The sequence below is a fragment of the Carcharodon carcharias genome, chromosome 5, assembly GCF_017639515.1.
Source record: "Carcharodon carcharias isolate sCarCar2 chromosome 5, sCarCar2.pri, whole genome shotgun sequence".
Lineage (NCBI taxonomy): Eukaryota > Metazoa > Chordata > Chondrichthyes > Lamniformes > Lamnidae > Carcharodon > Carcharodon carcharias.
The window spans coordinates 141,791,889-141,812,457 of NC_054471.1; the positions used below are offsets into that span (position 1 = coordinate 141,791,889).

At 41.7% G+C, this 20,569-nt stretch overlaps 1 protein-coding gene across 1 annotated transcript in view; it reads right to left on the reverse strand.

Annotated features, from left to right (window-relative positions):
- The window catches only part of bach2b (BTB and CNC homology 1, basic leucine zipper transcription factor 2b), a 317,454-nt gene extending 297,154 nt beyond the window's left edge, over nt 1–20,300 (reverse strand). Inside the window, exon 1 of the mRNA XM_041187260.1 lies at nt 20,181–20,300. The gene's annotated coding sequence lies outside the window, so the exon portion shown is untranslated. The remainder of the gene's footprint in view (nt 1–20,180) is intronic.
- Between the last annotated feature and the right edge of the window lie 269 nt (nt 20,301–20,569).

Sequence of the window (20,569 nt, forward strand, 5' to 3'; positions counted from 1 at the left end):
GCTGGGTGGTTAACAGTGAGGTTGAGTGTCCTGGGCTACAGGAAGATATAGATGGAATGGTCAAATGGGCAGAAAAGTGGCAGATGGAATTTAACCCTGAAAAGTGTGAGGTGATACACTTTGGAAGGAGTGATTTGTCAAGGAAATATTGAATGAACGGCATGACACTAGGAAGTTCTGAGGAACAAAGGGACCTTGGCGTGTGTGTCCATAGATCTCTGAAGGTGGAGAGGCATGTTAGTAGGGTGGTGAAAAAGGCATATGGGACACTTGCCTTTATCAATCGAGGCACAGAGTACAGAAGTAGGGATGTCATGTTGGAGTTATATACAGCCTTGGTGAGGCCACAGCTGGAGTACTGTGTGCATTTCTAGTCGCCACATTGTAGGAAGGATGTGATTGCACTGGAGGGGGTGCAGAGGAGATTCACCAGGATGTTGCCTGGGATGAAACATTTAAGTTATGAAGAGAGGTTGGAGAGACTTGGGTTGTTTTCGTTGGAGCAGAGAAGACTGAGGGGCGACCTGATCGAGGTGTACAAGATTATGAGGGGCATGGACAGGGTGGATAGGGAGCAGCTGTTCCCCTTAGTTGAAGATTCAATCATGAGGGCACATAAGTTCAAGGTGAGGGGCAGGAGGTTTAGGGGGGATGTGAGGAAAAACTTTTTTACCCAGAGGGTGATGACGGTCTGGAATGCGCTGCCTGAGAGGGTGGTGGGGACGGGTTGCCTCACATCCTTTAAAAAGTATCTGGATGAGCACTTGGCACGTCATAACATTCAAGGCTATGGGCCAAGTGCTGGTAAATGGGATTAGGTAGGTAGGTCAGGTGTTTCTCACATGTCGGTGCAGACTCGATGGGCCTCTTCTGCACTCTGTGATTCTGTGATAACCAAAGTGCAGCTCCAACAACCCTCAAGGAGGTCAACACCATCCAAAGCAAAGCAGCCTGCATGATTGGCACCCATCCACCACCTTAAACATTCACTCCCTCCACCATCAGCACACAGTGGCAGCAGTGTGTACCATTTACAAGACGCACTGAAGTAATTCACCAAGGCTCCCTCAACATCACCTTCCAAACCTGCAACCTCTTCCAACTGGAAGGACAAGGGCAGCAGATGAATCACAGGAACACCAATACCTGAAAGTTCCCCTCCAAGCCACACACCATACTGATTTGGAAATATATCGCTGTTCCTTCACAATCACTGGGTCAAATCCCGGAACTCCCTTCCTAACAGTACCATGGGTGTACCAACACCACATGGACTACAGAAGTTCAAGAAGGCAGCTCATCACCAGCTTCTCAAGGGCAATTAGGAAAGGGCATTAAATGCTGGCCTGGCCAAGAAGTGAAGTTTTATCATTCACTTGTGTTTTTCTGGTTTATAGTTTCATTTCATTAACTGGCATAACTCCTAAACTGAACCAAGTTCAACAAACCTGAAAAAGATCACAAGAGAAGTGGCAAATCGATTTAAAGGAAATGGTTTAAACTGCCAACTGGATTTTTTAATCCTACCAACAGCTTTACATAATGATTCACAGAAAAATTAATTCAAAACTATGAAACACGTGAACTATTATTCTTTTCTTCTGGTCCCTCAATCTCAAAGTGCAGTCAGAAATACTTAAAATCAATAAAAGCAAACAACTTTAAATTTCCTTACCTTTATCAAAGAACAACTCAGCAAAGGCATCTAAAGTCAATGGGCTGAATTTCGCCATCGGCGAGCAGGGGGAAGGGCCCCATTTAAATTTTCAGGAAGGCGGCGGCACAGCAAAATCAGCTGCGCGCCCGCCAACCTGTCAATCGCCAACTGAGGCCATTGACAGGATCATTAAAACAATTAAAGGACCTGCCCATCCAACCTTAAGGTTGGCGGGCAGGCCAGGAGCCCCGGCAGGAACTAGAAAAAACATGAAACCTCATCCACCGGTGATAACCCGCCTGCCCAATAGGCAGAAAATTCTGCCCAATGAGTTGTAACACTTCTTTCACCTTGAAGAGGTGTGGCCAAATGCAGTTTTGTGCTACTTTAAATTGTATAAGCCAATACTGGTCTAAACAAAAATAAAAATACCTGGAAAAACTCAGCAGGTCTGGCAGCACCTGCGGAGAGGAACACAGTTAATATTTCGAGTCCGTATGACTCTTCAACAGAATTAAGTAAAAATAGAAGAGAGATGAAATATAAGCTGGTTTAAGGGGGGGGGGGGACAAGTAGAGCTGGATAGAGGGCCAGTGATAGATGGAGATAGCCAAAAGATGTGATAGACAAAAGGACAAAGAGCTGTTGAAGGTGGTGATGTTATCTAAGGAATGTGCTAATTAAGGGTAGAAAGCAAGACAAGCAAGGTACAGATAGCCCTAGTGGGGATGGGGTGAAAGGCTAAAAGATAGAGATAAAACAATGGATGAAAATACATTTAAAAATAATGGAAATAGGTGGGAAAAGAAAAATCTATATAAATTATTGGAAAAAAGGGGGGGAAATCGGAAAGGGGGTGGGGATGGAGGAGAGAGTTCATGATCTAAAATTGTTGATATTCAGTCCGGAAGGCTGTAAAGTGTCTAATTAGAAGATGAGGTGCTGTTCCTCCAGTTTGCGTTGAGCTTCGCTGGAGCAATGCAGCAGACCAAGGACAGACGTGGCGTGAGAGGAGGGTGGAATGTTGAAATGGCAAGCGACAGGGAGGTCTGGGTCATGCTTGCAGACAGATTGAAGGTGTTCTGCAAAGCAGTCACCCAGTCTGCTTTTGGTCTCTCCAATGTTGAGGAAACCGCATTGGGAGCAACGAATGCTGACCTAAAACTGGCTCTGGGGCCTTGTTTTTTGAAAAACTGTCTGCAGCTTCACCAGCAAATTTCTATTTTACTGAAGACAATATTCAGATTACAATCAATACTTTGAAAAGATGGACAATTGATATTTCAATGTGTTCAGCATACAGAATGCTGCCACAAAATGCATTATGGACAAGATAAACTAGATTAAAATTTAGGAGGTTGGTGGGGTGGAGTGGGAAGGGGTGCTGGCAACAGCAAGTTGGTGAACTGTTTTTTTTCTCCAAACCCAAATGCTCTCTGAAACCCTTCCCAAAGTATTTTTAAAAAGACATTTAAATGTTAACAAAAAGTGGTGTCCATCACACAAATATTAAACAAGTCTACCATTTTTTCTAGTCAAACTCCATGGTGTTGCACAGTAAAGTTGTATGGAAGCACAAATTTGAGGCTTTTATTTTCCACCAAATTTTCCGAGACTTTGTCCTACTTTGCTTCCCCTACTACCATGTAATATTAAAAGTGGAAAAAAACAGACACTGTAATAATTGCTTGTTGCGTGATCACTGTCAGGAATTCCTGTTTTTATTCTTGCTAACTCAAAGATTCTATTAACTGTACAGCTACATTACACAACAGAATATGAAGGCCCAGAATTTGGTGTATCGAGGCATCTCGTAGCTAAGAGGTTTTACCCTCACCTTCCAGCTCAAAGAAACTTTGCACCATAAATTACCTGAAGTGCAAACTGTTAACGGTGCGGCGAGGTCAAAAGGGTCTCTGGGACCTAGGGAAATCCACAGGACCAACAGCAGTCCATCTATGCTCTTTGGACAATGAGAATGAAGGATCAAGAAATAAACAGAAGAATGACAGAGAAGGAAATTTGGTGATTTGGAGTCCCATCAGGTATAGTAAGAGAAATGAAGAGAGGGCAAGATCATATTAAATCAGAGGGAAAAAAGAAAAAAGGAAAAATGAGAAAAATTGTTCACTGATATACAAATAGTCATTTGGTAGTGCGGAACCTGAAATTCATAAATCACATTACTCATTTGTGTGATAGGCAGAACGTCTATATGGCTTTGAATTTCAGTGCCAGTGTGATGCTAGGTATGTAGGCCGTAGATCCCAAAGACTGGTGGGTCGTATCAAACAGCATGTCCCAGCCGCTGTTCGCAATGGGTAGGGTGCAGACCATACCTGGCCAGCCCGTGCTTGCAAAATTCAAAACAGTGTCCAACATTAGTTGTGATTCCACAATTGAGAATTATTTAGCAAATGTTGTCCAATGTGCTAATTTAAGATTATCAGTCGGGCTCTCAATGTGGCGCACTTGTGTGCGCTGGAAGCTATATATATTAATACACATGGTCCTGTTCTTTGCAGGCAGAAAGAACATGTACATATATTGTGCCTGTTTCAGCTAAACAAAATAAGTGACAGCCATTCAATGACTCATTCCTCAGGGCAATGCCTTGACCAATCAGGGTCAAGCTGTCTCATTTAAATTTCAAACAATGCTTGGCAGTTAACTGTCAGTCACCATCTGTGGTGCATTCTCCATGACAACGTCACATGCCAACCAATCAGTGCTCTCTTCATATGCAGTATAAATTGTTGATTCTCCCCTTATATTTACATTCTTGTGAGTGTCCTGATAAGTGCAAGACAAAAAGCAAAGACATTTTTTTTTCAGCAATACAAAAATTGTCCATATTTTAAAAATCGCTGAACACAATTTATTACATATAGGAATGAGAGTTTACAGTTTCATTTGTTCTTTACCTGGGCCAGAGATGGTTGATGGTATTACAGGAACAACAACTTATATTTATAGGGTGCCTAAAGTGAAAGAAAAAAATCCCAAAGTGCTTCACAGGAGCGTTATAAGACAAAATATGACACTAAGCCACATAAGGAGATATTGGGCAAAATTTTCCTCCAGTTGGGGAGGAAGTGCGGGGGTGGGCATGGACGGGCGGCCCTCCAATCGGGGTGGGGAGGGGCCGGCATTTTTAGCGGGCTGGCCAATAAGGCCTGCCCAGCGTGACATCCCCAGGGAAGCCGCATGCACTTCCTGTGTGGGGGGGTGGGGAGTTCATAAAATCAGAAGTACGCTCCTTCACACGCATCTGATCTCTCCAAGGCTAAGTGGTGCCTCAGGGAGATAGGTTCCCAAAGTAAAGTGAGTTACTGCAGTGAAAATTTCATTCACTATCCATGTCCCCTCATGTGACAATGTCACATGAGTTGGGACATGGACATAATGTTAATTAAAAGTGTCTCTTAATTTTTTGATTCAGCAATGAAACCTCATCCTGCCCCTGGATGAGGTTGCACGCTTGTTCAAGTGGCCGCCAGCGCTCCCAACCTGCCCGCCAACCTTAAGGTTGGACGGGCAGGTCCACTAATAAACTTAATTGTTTTTTGAATGGCCTCAATAGGCTGCTGACAGATTGGCAGGTACACAGCTGACTCAGAGCGCCCCAGCCTACCTGAAAATGCAAATTACGCAGGATGACGTCAGAGGTCTGCCTGATGTCATTCCGCGTCATTTTACGTGTCGGTGAGCAGGCCCCACCCCCGCTCGCTGACGGGAAATTTCGTGCCATTAGGTTAATTAAGCAAAGCTTGGTCAAAGGATTTAAGGAGTGTCTTAAAGAAGGAAAGTGGGGTAGCGAGGTGGAGAGGTGCAGAAAGGTTATTTTAGAGCTGAGGGCCTAGGAAATTATAGGTGCATCAACCAATGGTGGAGAGATTAAAATTGGGGATGCTCACAAGGCCAGAATCAGAAGAACAGAGATATCTCAGACAGCCAGGGGGCTGTAGGAGATTACAGAGAAAGGGAGGGTTAATCTATGGAGGGATCTGAAAACAAGGATGAGAACTTTAAAATGAAGATATTACTTTACTGGAAGGCAATTTAGATCAGTGAGCAACGGGGTGATGTTTTCTTTTATTTATTCCTTCACGGGATGTGGGCATCGCTAGCTAGGCAGCATTTATTGCCCATCCCTAGCTCTCCTTGAGAAGGTGCTGGTGAGCTGCCTTCTTGAACTGCTAAAGCCCATAGTGAGGGAAACAGGACTTGCTGCAAGCTAAGGCATGGGCAGCAGTGTTTTGGATGACATCAAGTTTAGGGAGGGTAGAATGTGGGAGACATTGGAATAGTCAAGTCTAGAGGTAACAAAGGCATGAATGAGCATTTCAGCAGCAGATGAGCATGAGGCAGGGTTGGACACTGTTACAGAGATGGAAACAGTCATTTTCAGTGATGATGCAGATATGTGGTTGGAAGCTCATTTCAGGGTCTAAAGTTATGAGCAGACTGACTTAATCTCGGACTGTTGTCAGGGAGATGGATGGAATCAGTAACTAGGGAACGGTGTTGAGAGTGGGGGGCCAAAAACAATGGCTTCAATCTTCCCAATATTTAGTTGGAGGAAATTTCTGCCCATTTAGTACAAGAAGTCAGAATAAAAGCCTGATAATTTAGCAACATTGGAGGATTCGAGAGAGGAACATAAATATCATTGTTAAATAGGTCCTATACTTAAATAACATTCATAACTTTACACAACAAGTTTAATTAGTGAGTAATCCGCAAATGAAACGATTTCTTGAAACTCACAGGAAGCTGCCATTTTCATAAGGCTAACAAAACTGTCCAGCAATTTATGGCTATTCATACAACTCACAAGTATCTTTTCCTCATCATAAATTGCTAGACAATTTACACACTAATAATGATGTGCACATTAAATTTGCCAGCATTTGACCAGGGAATAGCAGGCCACTGTTTCTGTTACTGCTCTTATCCTATGCACTTTAACACCCACTGTGCTACAGGGATAATTTGTCTCGGTCTGCCAGATTACAACACAGCCAAAAATTTACCCTTGTACTTAAAGCAATTCCAGATGTTAATCAAGTGCAATGCAAATGGAAATCTTTTTTCTGATCTTGTTCATTTACATTGTTAACTTTCTATTCCTTCCATTATTTTTGGATTCTTCTCTTTTTATAAATTATTTGATTTCACTTGTGTGCCCAAATGCCAATATGCTCAGGAGAATAAAAAGGCTAATAAATGCTATGAATAAACACTGGCAAGTATAAAAAGGAGAATAAAGGAATACAGTAAAGAATATTATAAACACAGAAAAAGTAACAGAACAGCAAAAGAAAGATAAGATCATTAGAGGCATGAAAGGAATCTTTATGGACAATGAAGGAATGGCAGAGATACTCAATTTCCACAGAAAAGGGTGATAATGGGAAGGGAAGGGTACATATAAGGAAGTACTGTATTAGATAGGATAATTTCAGATAAAAAAATATTATTGAAAAATTGGCAGAGATCAAGATAGAAAAAGGACTGGAACCCTGGCTGCACACACCCCAGGATGCAGAGAGAAGTTATAGAGGAAATGCAAGACCATGATCTGATCACATTCTTTCAAACATTCTTGCATATGGATGCTGTGCCAGTGGACTGGTTGCCAATATAAAAACTGTGATGGAAAAGAAACCAAGGGATAAATTATAGACCAGTCAACCAAACTTCAGTACTAGATAAGCTTCCAGAGACCATAATATAACATAAGATTAATTAACTTTGAAAGTCTTGGAAATTAAGGTCAGTGAGCATGGATTTGTAGAAGGCAGGTTATATCTGACAAATATAAAAGGAATTTTTGAAGAAATAACAGGAGTTTAATAAGGGCAAAGCAGTGGATGAGGTACCCATGCAATTTCAAAAAGTATAGAATATTTTGATAAAATTAAGAATAAGGCATTAGAGGGAACATAGCAGCATGGAATTGGTTAAAAGATAGTAAACAAATTAATGGATGGCTTTTGGACTGGAACGTGAATAATTGTGTGCTCCAAGAATCAGTATTGGAACCATTATGTTTTTGAAAATGAAATGAAAATTTGTACTAAAATTTGTGACTAATTGTGAAGACAACTTCAAACACTTATAGGTCACAGACAGGTTAGCAGATTGAGCAGATAGATATCAGATTAAATGTAATGTACAGGATTGTAAAGTGATTCAGTTTGGGGAGAGGAAAAATGAGGGAAGAACAAGAAGACTAAATAGTAAACTTTGAAGGAGTAGAGACACTTAGAGGTTCAGGTATATGAAGCTGTTTTGATAAAGGTGTACAAGCAAATGGGAGCTTGGATTTTCTAAATAAGGGCATTGATGTCAGAGCAAAAGCCCAGAACTGAACATATACAAATCATTGGTTAGATCACATTTAAAATATTGCGCCCAGTTTTATAATGGACAGGAAATCCAATACCCACCAATCCATGATCACCAATTTAGAGCGCCGCCAAAAATGCATCAAAGGCATACACAGAATGAGAAGTACATAAAGCAAGCACACAAAGGGAACAACAAATGTGAGGAAAGAAGACAAAGAAAAATATATTCAGAGACAGGTAGAAACAGCAGCATGAAATATCAGGCAAAATGTTCAACAGCTGCCAGCCCTATAGGTGAGCATGGATTGAAATGGCTGTCTGTTTTAAACCCCACCCACTTTTTCTTTACAATTAAGTCACTGGAAACAAAAATCAGGCAGGGCATATAATGGGCAACCAATCTGCTTCATTTATACTTCGCCAAAACTAAAAGTTTCACCCATTTTCTCAGTGACCTTCCAGCAAGAACCAAAGAGCGAGACAGAAAGAGCAGAAGATTTTTAAAAATACACTAGAAAATATACAAAGAATTAGAGTGAGGGACAAGCATAAAATTAGATGAAGGGAGATAAATTTTATTTTACTAATTGCTATAAAATATCAATTGCTAAGTAGACAAGGGTTTGAAAATTTAGAAAATAAAATAAATTGGTGAGAAATAATAATAACAGAAAATTAAAGATAATATTTTGGAGAGCAAGGAAAGATGAAAGGAGAAGGAGAATGCAGAACAGATGCAAAGTCAGGCAAAATAAAAACAACAGTCTGCAATATTTCCTTTTTCACTACAGTAATAAAATTCTTAGAACATCTCAGCAGCCTTATAATTGTATCTCCTCCATATGCCCTTCTTTAACCAAACTTCTGCTCATTCCAAACCTCTCTTCCTTTGGCTTATCTTTTGTATTCCTCATATCTGTGAAGCACCTTGAGATGTTTATCTATGTTTCAAGCACTTTATAAATACAAATTACTGAGCAACATTCAGACTTCATGGTAAGGTGAATTTTTTTTAAAAAAAGTGATTGCCTAAGTAGTGCTGAATTTATTTCATTTATCAGTACTTAAAGATTTATACATTTGGCTCAATTGGTAGAGCTTCCGCCTCTGAGTCAGAACATCGTGGGTTGAAGCTACACACCAGGTCTTGAGCATTGAAACTAAGCTAACACCAGGGCACTGCTAAATGTTGAATTTTGAGAGGTATTAGCTTTCAGATGAGACATTAAACACTTACCTCTTGAACTTAACGTAAAAGATCCTATGGCACTATTTGAAGTACAGCAGGGTAGGCTGGGCAACATTTACTCCCTCAAATAACACTTCCAAAAGCAGATTATCCAGTTATTCATTCATTTACTGCATCAGAAATCTCGTTTAGCACAAACTGATTTGATGCTATCATGGGCAAGATCTTACCTGTGTCGGGTGGGCTGGGCGGGAGCCATTTTATGTGGGTGGGCCAATTAAGGCCCGCCCAGCGTGACGCAAGGCCGGTAGCACTCAGCGCTCCCTGTGTGGGCGAGGGGAGGAGGGAGAGTCGGGGCCTGCGCTCTTTGACGCATGCGCATGAAAGAGCGCAGGAATCTCCCCGAGACAAGGAGCTGCCTTAGGGAGATTAAGCTGATAGTACAAATTTTTAATAAATGATCTGAAAAATTATTTAAACATGTCCCCTCATGAGCTGTCACGTGAGCTGGGACATGTTTGTGCACTTCACAAATTTTGTTTAATTATTTTATTAAACTTTCAGGAAACCTTATCCCACCCATGGATGAGGTTTCCTGAAAAATGAGAAGGCCGCTTGAGCTGTTAATTAGCTAAATCACTTTCCTAATGGCCTAAATAGGCCTTTTGACAGTTCAGCAAGCACGCAGCCACCTCCGGTGCGCACCCACCAAACGAAATATCTAAATGACGCACGATGACATCAGGACGCACGCTTGACGTCATCACACATCATTTTGCGCGTCGGCGTGTCAGGCCTGCCCCCGCACGCCGACGGCAAAATTCTGGCCCATGTTTTTTCCCCCAGGTAACAGCAATTACACTTTAAAAATAAATTCAATGGTTCTGAAGTGTTTTGGGATATGAACAATGCTCCATAAGTACAAGCTCGTTCTTCCTTTACACTTGAACTTTGGTAAATAAGTGCAATTTAAAATCAGAGATAGAAAAAAATGAATTTGAAAAGTCATACATCATGGCAGAAACAGCATATCGCAAAATTTATTTTTCACATTGTACAGAATGTATGATGAGCGCAAATTGTTCATTAACTTAATTCAAGCTAGACAATGATTTTATATGCAGCATATATTTTTTTAAAAGATTCACGTTCGGCACAGGCACGATGGGCCAAATGGGCTCTTCTGTGAGGTAAACTTTCTATGATTCTATGGCTTTAAAAGTGATGATACGAGCAGTAGGGGAGGCAATGGCATATTGGTATTGTCAATGGACTAGTAATCCAGAAACCCAGGGTAAATTTGGGAACCTGAGTTCAAATCCCACCTTGGCAGATGGTGGAATCTGAATTCAATAAAAAAAAAATGTGGAATTAAAAGTCCAATGAAGACCATGAAACGATTGTCAATTGAAAAACTCATCTGGTTCACTAATATCCTGGATTTCTGGCCTACATGTGACTCCAGACCCATAGCAATGTGGTTCACTCTTAATTGCCCTCTGAAATAGCCTAGCAAGCACTCAGTTGTATCTAACCGCTACAAAGCCTAAAAGGAATGCACCCAGTATCGACCTAGGCACTGGAATCGACAACGGCAAACGCTGCAAAGTCCTTCTTAATAACATCTGGAGTCTAGTGCCAAAAGTGGGAGAGCTGTCTCACAGACTGAACACAGTCATTGTGGAGACAAAGTTCTGCCCTCACATTGAGGATACCCTCCATCGTGTTGTGTAGCACTGGAACCATGCTAAATAGGAGAGATTTTGAACAGATGTAACAACTCAAGACTGTCTCATAGCCATCCTCACAGAATCATATCTGACAAATAATGTCCAAGACATCCCTGGCGACACAGTGGCAAACAGTGAGGAGAGAGTTGGCCTGGGAGTCTTCAGCATCGACTCCGGACCCTGTGAAGTCTCATGGCGTCAGTCCAAATGCGGGCAAGGAAACTTCCTGCTCACTGCCAGATACCACCCTCCTTCAGCTGATGAATCAGTGCTCCTCCATATTGAACACCACTTGGAGGAAGCACTGAGGCTGGCAAGGGTACAAAGTGTACTCTGGGTACATCTTCAAGGTCCATCACCAAGCATGGTTCTGGTAGCACCACGACTAACCGAGCTGGCTGAGCCCTAAAGGGCACAGCCACTAGACTGGGTCTGTGGCAGGTGGTGAGGGAACCAACAAGACGGAAAAACATAATTGACCTCATCCTCAGCAACCTGCCTATTGCAGGTGCTTCTGTCCACGACAGTATCGGTAGGAGTGGCCACCACCACACAGCCGTTCCGCCTTCACATTGAGGATACCCTCCATCGTGTTGTGTAGCACTGGAACCATGCTAAATGGGAGAGATTTCGAACAGATGTAGCAACTTAAGACTATGCATCCAAGAGGCGCGGTGGGACATCAGCAGAGGCAGAATTATACTCAACCACAATCTGTAAGCTCATGGCCTGGCATATTCCCCACTCTACCATTATCTGGTTCAAGAGTACAGGAGGGCATACCAGGAACAGCACCAGGCATACCTAAAAACGAGGTGTCAGCCTGGTGAAGCTATAACACAGGACTACTTGCATGCCAGACAGCATAAGTAACAAGTGATGGACAGAACTAAGCAATCCCACAACCAACAGATCAGACCTAAGCACTGCAGTCCTGCTACATTCAGTCCTGAATAGTGGTGGACAATTAAACAATGCACTGGAAGAGGCAGCTCCACAAATATCACCACTCAGCTCCTGATTTCATTACAGCCTCGGTTCAAACATGGGCAAAAGAACTGAATCCCGAGATGAGGTGAGAGTGGCTGCCCTTGACATCAAGACAGCATTTGATCGAGTGTGGGATCAAGGAGCCCCAGCAAAACTGGAGTCAATGGGAATCAGGGGGAAAACTTTCTGTTGGTAGAAGTCATACCTAGCACAAAGGAAGATGGTTGTGGTTATTGGAGGTCAGTCATCTCAGTTCCAGGACATCACTGCAGGAGTACCTCAGAGTAGTGTCTTCGGCTTAACTATCTTCAGCTGCTTCATCAATGACCTTGCTTCCACCATAAGGTCAGAAGTGGGGATGTTCGCTGATGATTGCACAATGCTCAGCACCATTCGCGACTCCTCAGATACTGAAACAGTCCATGTTCAAACAAACCAAGACCTGGACATTATACAAGCATAGGCTGACAAGTGGCAAGTAACATTCGCACCACAGTGTCAGGCAATGACCACCTCCAACAAGAGAGAATCTAACCATCGCCCCTTGATGTTCAATGATATTACCATCACTGAAACCCCCATTATCAATATCCTGGAGGCTACATTTGACCAGAAACTGAATTGCCCATATAAATACTGTAGCTACAAGAGCAGGTCGTAGGCTGGGAATCCTCTGACGAGTAACTCACCTCCTGATTTCCCAAAGCCTGTCCACCATCTACAAGGCACAAGTCCGGGGTGTGATGGAATACTCATCCCACTTGCCTGGCTGAGTGCAGCTCCTGCAACACTCAAGAAGCTTGACACCACCCAGGACAAAGCAGCCTGCTTGATTGGCACATCCACAAATATTCACTCCCTCCACCACCGACGCACTGTAGCAGAAGTATGTACTATCTACAAGATGCACTGCAGGAATTCACCGAGGTTCCTTAGACAGCACCTACCAAACCCACGACCACTATAACCTAGAAGGGCAAGGACAGCAGATAGATGGGAACATCACCTCCTGGATGTTCCACTCCAAGTCAAACACCATCCTGACTTGGAAATATTTCACCATTCCTTCACTGTCATCGGGTCAAAATCCTGGGACTCCCTTCCTAACAGCACTGTGAGTGTACCTACACCACGTGGACTGCAGCAGTTGAAAAGGGCAGCTCTCTGCCACCTTCTGAAGGGCAACAAGGGATGGGCAATAAATGCTGGCCCAGCCAGCGAAACCCACATCCTATGAATTACTAAAAAAAGGACTTGACTAATCGCTGATCATTCTAAGCACTTTCTACTGTTTTATTAAAAGTTGAAATATATTAGTTTGAAATCACTTAAGACAAAAAAAATTGATTTTCTTGCACTAAGTAAGCAGAGAGAACCTCAGGGCCAGAAACTCAGTATGCAGCATGCATTGCTGATGATGATTTATATCCATGTGGGGAAGGAAAATTTTCAGTCTTGGAAAAGTTTAAATGGAAATGTTTCATCAAAATTGACTGCTTATTTGGTTCTGGAAATTTTGATGAAGATTAGCAAAAAATAAATAAAAGCAGACATGAGGCAACTCAGCTGATTATCTTAGTATTTAATTCATAGCATTTGACTGTTCTCAGTTTGACTCGTCTGAAATTTGAGCACAATGTTGCATTTTGCTTGTTTGAATGAAATTAAAGAACTTAAATTGGCTGCAGTGATCAGAGAATATACAATTCCCCCACCTTGCAGACCCCTTTGCTGCCTTTTTAGTTCATTGCCAATTGTACCCAATTTCCACTAACGGGAAAATACATTCGATGAACATTCTCATTAAAATGGAGTACAAGGATCAACGGTTAAATGATTTAGGTCTTCGCTTCTGCACCTACAAGCACTCGTTCATGATATATTCCTTTTAAGTTTCAATATTCCATTGAGCCAAACAAAATGCTGCTTAGATGTTCCTTACATTTTCTCTTCAGGTTTACTTACATGTTGTTTAGATGGGCTGCAACCACCAAGTTACAGATCACAATGAATTATTTAATATGGTAGTAAATCACCCATCGCCCTTCTCATAGTGAGTTAGTGAATGTCTTGTTTTCTACGGATAGAAACATTTGGAAAAAATTCTGTTTGGTGCTTCCGGTGGACACTAGATACAACTATCACAAAAAATTACAAACTGCCAACTTGTGGTTTCCCATCCCTTAACTGAGCATGTGAAAATTCACAATATGCCCTACTGATGTGTACCCAGAGCACACAAGCAGATTTTATACCTTTTCTTTCTATAGAATTAATAGAATACAGATGTGAGACTCCTTAAGGCTAGATGGCTTGCTTGCTGTAGATTCTTGAAATAAATGCAGGAGTCAGTGAGAGGCCAGAGCAGAACCCTGATTTTGTTTGGTAGATAGACTGACAAATTTGGGATGTGTTGTGGATTGTGCTCTTGGAGGGAGTGAACTAAAACATAAAGCGTTTAAGGATTGCTTTTAATCTTCAAGGGACCTGGAAGAGGTGAAATTTGTAAATTACGCAAATTATAGGAATTATTTCCTACATTTACACAAGCTGTTAAACTCTTTTGGTTTATCTTAACTTTTTTATCTGTAATCTGTACTAGGTATTGAGAAAGTGGAAGTCAGGAGAGGTGAGGGCTAGGCCAGGAATCAATCAAATGAAAAATTCACTCAGATATCATAGAATTTGCTGAGTATCAGCTGTGCTTAAAGAATGTTAAGAAGCGTGACAAAAAGCGTGTGAGGGCATGTGATATAAACAAGACTTTTAATATATAGAAACAACAGTAAAAGAAAGTCTAAATGCTTGGCAAAGTTCTTTCAAAAATAGCAAATGGATAGTTTCAAAACTCATTTTCCAGAAGATCTAGTGCCAATCTAAAACTATGCCTGGATGGCAGATGGCACCAGATAATTAGCCCCAATAAATTCCTTAAGAGATCTTATTGACAATCACTGCCTGTTTATACCAAGATTTGAAAACATCATATTCTGTAAGTTACATGTTTGTACATCTTAAAATTTAACTCCAATGTCCTAATATTGCATTTTATAGATCAAAAGCACCTATGTGGTTGAGTCTGAGAAAGAGTGCCTCATCTGTGAAAAGCAGCCACCAGAAAGGCTTAATGTTTAGCTTGTTTCTCTTGGAGATCAAAACGTATTTATGAAGAACTTTCCATTGAGAGGCTAAATGAATGCAATATAAAGTCCACAAAAGGATGGATAGTGAAATAAAAATAACGTTTATAAAGTAATTTAACATCCTAAAATGTTATCGCTGGCAATTCTCATTGTGTGTTTTCCTGAAGGTATCACATCGCATGACCTCTTGCCTCCATCTGCCTTATCCAGTCCCTTTACTCCCCATTTCTAATATTTTAAAGCTATTAAATGAAAATATTCAAAGAAAATGAGAAGTGTGCACAATTTTTAATGTCCAGTATTCTTCCCCCAGGTACTTGTAGCAATACCCAGTAAATGATTAATTCCTGGACAATCCTTGATGGTTGGCAACCCCACATCAAAAGGCACTTCAGAGGCAAAAATGATTATCAAGCAGATATTGTAAGAACGTAAAAATGAATAGGTTCATTTTGAGAATGCCTTTGAAGGTGGAGAGAGAGACAGAGAGAGAGATAGCAAGGCAGGAGAGAGTGCACAACTAAGACAGCCGAAAGCTCTGCCACTAAAAATGGAATGAAATGAAGAACACAAAAGATAGAGTCAGAAGAGTAGAGGAACTAAGTGGAAATGATGAAAAGGCTTGTATTTATGTAGAACCTTTCATGACCTCAGGCTATCCAAAAGCTATTTACAGCCAATTAAGTACTTTTAAAGTGCAGTTACTGCTGCAATGTAGGCAGCCAACTTAATACAGCAAAGTACCACAACAATTAGTTTTAGGGATGTTGGTTGAGGGGAAAATATTGGCAAGGACACCGGGGAAAACTCCCCAAATTGAATATTTCATCCCAAAGGTGGCATCTCTGTCAATGTAACACTCCCTCTATGTACTGCACTGGATTGACAATCTTTCCAGTGGAACATGAATCCACAACTTTTTGACTTACAAACAATTGTGCCATCACTGCGCCATGCCTTGCAGTATACAGGTTGATGGTTAAACTCTCTTCTAATTCCATGTTTTCTCACTTACTTTCCTGCATCTCAGCCAGCTGGTGTGAATTATAGCTGTAAAGAGTGAGTCATTGTGGAAGATATGAAACAGCATGTTTACACTGGATCTTGAATAAGCCCTTTGCCTCAAAGCGGGTCAGCAGGTAATATTACGTACAATTATCACAAGATTTTACACTGTTTGATCACCTTTGAGATTACTCATTTTTATTTAAAGGGGACAAAGGAAGCTAGTGGCGCTCTTATTCTAACGAAACACGACTGTAAACTCTGGGGCACCCACAAACTTAGGTAACTTGCAATACACAAAGGTTAGATCTGGTCGTCATGAAGCTTCAGCTAATCGATAGTGCCTTAATATTTTCCGACCTTTCACCAGCAACTGGGATGCAACCAAGCGTTTCATCACAATGTTATCAGTAACAACAATGCTGATGAGTCACCCGTTGGTTACTCAGTGGCGGAAATCAAAGATCAGCTCCGACCTCCTCGGTCTTGTACAGTCATCGGATCTATTTATGTATTTTGCGCGGGCTGCTGGCGGGCAGACTCTCGCTGCCTTTATCGCTGCAACGCGGCGCTCCCCAGCGCTGTAGAAGGCAGTTGCCAACTCGCAGTGTCCAAACGCCGAGCGCTGGAACAATCCGATCCCGAACACTGCCAACAATGACTGCAACGCACAGCGTTCCAACCGCTGACCCAGCCCACCAATCAGCCCAGCGCCCAGCTCCTCACGCCTATTGGTTCAAGTGACCTTTTTCAGAGGCTATTTGCCGCTCCGGAGTGGTGGTGGCGGCTTGTCAATCAGAGCAGCCGGTGCCCGGTGAGTGGGTTGGGATGATTCAATGAGGGGGAGAGAGAGGGGGTGGGGCAGGCGTCACGTTTTGGTCTGTGCGCAGGTGAGTCAGCACCAGAAGTGCACGCAGGGCTCCTGAAAGTGCTGACGCGCGGTCACCGCATACACACACACACACACACACAGCCGGAGCAACTCGGCGCAACGCACAAATAACAGAGGCATACAGTACACACAACTAGGCTGCCAACCGGCAGACCGCTCGCTCTTTATCACGGCTGTGTGCGATTACATTAAAACCACAGATTAGTAAACAATTAGACACCAGACAACTACCCAGCTGCACAAAAGGCGATTATCAGCGCATCTGTTTGTTGTTGTGCATCTACTTATGAGTATTATTTGCATGCAGGGTTCTTCGAGCGTTCGTTCAGGTTCTCCCAAGACAATGTGTGTGCAATACCTTTAAGATAATGTACAATCCAGATGATTGGAACTGGTTTGTACTTATACATGGCTCCTAGCAATCCAGCAAAATATGGAGCGTGGATTTAAACCGAGAAACAAATCTTTGTAGCAATGAAAAACGACCATCAGATATTGTTCACTTTCACATAAAATGCACACAATCAGTGATCTGTATTAAAATTATAGGCCTATATTCCATAAACTGCTTAGATTTCGTATTAAGTAAGAAGTGTCGACATGATATTTAATTTGCGGCATTTTGAAATAATAAAATAGAAAATATAATCAAATATGAAGGAGTTTCAGTTTCGATCTACATAAGATATTCCTAGCTTGGTATTTCAATGCACCTTCAGATACATTTTTTAAATGTTTTGCAGTTGTAATATTTATTTGGGTAGGTGGAGAATAACATTGCATGGCGATGCTGAGCAATGACAGCAGTATAGATTTTTTTTAAAAAACGATGACATTCTGCAGAAAATGTTATAACTACAAGGGAAGTCGCTATCTGAAAGAACAAGACAGGTTTCGGTTACTGGTGGGCCCGTTTATCAGAAACAATATCCTAAACAATATAATGTTTCTTTTTCCGACACGGCTGACCTTTAGGTAGATCTGCTGTTATCTTAAATGTTATCAATTTACTTCATTTACACATTTTAAAGTGTCTGTTAGCTTTAAAACGTACGCACGGTATCTGCTTTATAATATTTAAATTCACTCATGGTCATAAATTTTAAATATTCACCCATGGTCATTAGACGGAACCAGTCTTTTCTTGGGATTTTGTAATGCAAACATGTAAATTAAAATGCAGTCCTTCCATCTACTGTTTTTGTGCAGAAGTCCATTAGTCATATAAATGTAGGAGGAGTTAATGCAATTGTTGGGATCATATTTAGCACCAATATGTTTTATGCAATGCCTTATGATTTAAAAACAAGATTCATGAATTGATGGGAGTTATTCTTGGTTGAACCAAAATATGAATGTACAGTATCTTCTATTCCAGTTACCTCATTCTGAATAACTCCGCCAAAAATTGGAAATGTTAGGAGCAGGTTGCTGATTAACTTAAGCTTTAGATCACATGACCAGAGGAAACCCATTCATTTACACAGCCTGGTCTTTATGAGGGTATGAATTTCTTATTCTGATAATCATAGCAATATGAATTCTGACCAAACCCATTCGAGTTGGGCTGAAGAGGTAAATACTGAAGTTTATTTTAGTATCTATTATCTAAAAATCTTAAATGTTTAGTATGTAGCCTTGGTTTTCTATGTTTTAAGCAATGTTAAAAATCGTATTTATTTGATAGTTATCTTGGACAGGGTAGTTTGAGAACATGGCCGTATTGGATCTATTCTACAACACTGGGACCTTTGCCAAGACCACGGAGGAAGCCAAAAGCTTGGACTGTAAACAATCGGGACTCTAAATATTGCCCAAAGTCACACTTGCTCATCCACAACCTCCCGATTACATTAAGGTCACAGAAAAACGCCCTTCCTTGCAGAGAAATTTTATTTCTTTAAAATTACAGTTTCAAATTTGTATTTAAATGTACACTAGCGTCATCTCAAATCTAGGTTAGTAGCGGCAAGATGACAGGCACCAGGTCATTTACACATCACTGTTCTTATCAATGTGTCTCTAGTTCCACAAGGGCGCATAAACAAGACTACGACGAGACGCGTTCCTTTGTCAGAATAGCGTATTTCATTCAACAACAACTACACTGAGTGCATGGAAAATTGTCGTAAAACCTATACATCAGAAACGCAACACATTATGTTGTGGCAAGATATTCTTGAGAAAAAAATGTGTGCACCCTTCAGCCAGTGCACTGGCTTTATGCTCAGATTTCGCCACCGTCACCGTTAAAAATCATATGCAGGAAACAATATCCACGATATTTACTCAAGGTGCTGATTCAATTGTCAGAATAAGCTCGTGCAGCATTTGCAAAAAAAATCCCGGCTTTTTTTAAGATGGTCCAAGTTGCAACGAAAGTATGAAAGCTGCTAGCCAGAGCGCTCCGAAATGATCTCGGTCGCGTACTCAGCAATACATGAATTTTCATTGACAAAATTGGACATTACGTAGTCTTTTGGCCTATAATTTTCCATGGTCAATCTCATCATATAAACTGAACTGATTTAGAATTCTCAGTCGTTACTCAACGCCACTGTTAAGAAGGTGCAAATAAATCATTTACTGTGACAAACTATCCTTTTCATGTAAACATTGCTTTTAGACTTACTAACACATTCGCTGTTTATATATACAAGCAATATATTGTCACAAGTACTGCATTTTAGGCTGGATTGTTGCATTATCCAGGCACCTACAGTAAAGAACATGAAAACATACTCGATATTATTTCACAACTGCCTCGTCACTTTTCTAGTTGTTGCCATTTCCAAACATATTGTATGCATAAATGTGCAAAATACTTGCATGTTCACAACACGGTGTTTGAGATGTGACTCTGCAACAAACAAACCATTAAAAGGCAAAACATGAGCAGATCGGTGCAGAATGCCATTGTGTCAGGCAGAATCTGGAGCGAGATGCCAAGGCTAAGAGGCGGCAGGCTGTTAATGCCTTTTGCTGCTGCTGTTTAGAGCTCGGTCAAGGCCTCGACTCGGACTGAGCTCCAACTCTATTCAGCATGTCCGCATCGTGACAGCTCGAACCAACAATCAGCAACCATGCTTGTCAGTGAGGCTGCTTTAGCTCCTTTTCTGCAGCAAATCACATCGGTACAGTTACTTGTATCACAGAGGTCATGAACACTCTCCCCCCCCTTTCCCACCACCTTAAAAAAAAGATTGCATTCTCCTTACCCTGGTAACTTTCGACTATGTTCAAGCCAGCTCCAAGTTCAAAACAAATACCTCATGATCCTGTGCGCCAAAAGCTTTCCAAAACGAGCCTGGCCACCGGCGGAGGGAGCTGAGTTGAGCTGAATCGGCGTGGCTGCTGGCTTGTTTTGAATATGTGGAGGGGGGGGGGGGGTGGCGGCAGAGAGAGAGAGAGGGCAGCGTGTTTGAGTTATGTTTTCCAATGCGTTAGTTGCCTCTCTCTCCACAACGTGGAGGTGAAGAGCTTGCAATCTTGAACTGTGCAGTGAGAACACAGAGCGAGCCCCCCTCCCTGCGCCGTGCAGCGCCGCCTCTCCTCCTCCTCCTTCCCTCCCTCTCTCTCACTCACTCTCACTTGGTTTCATTTTTTG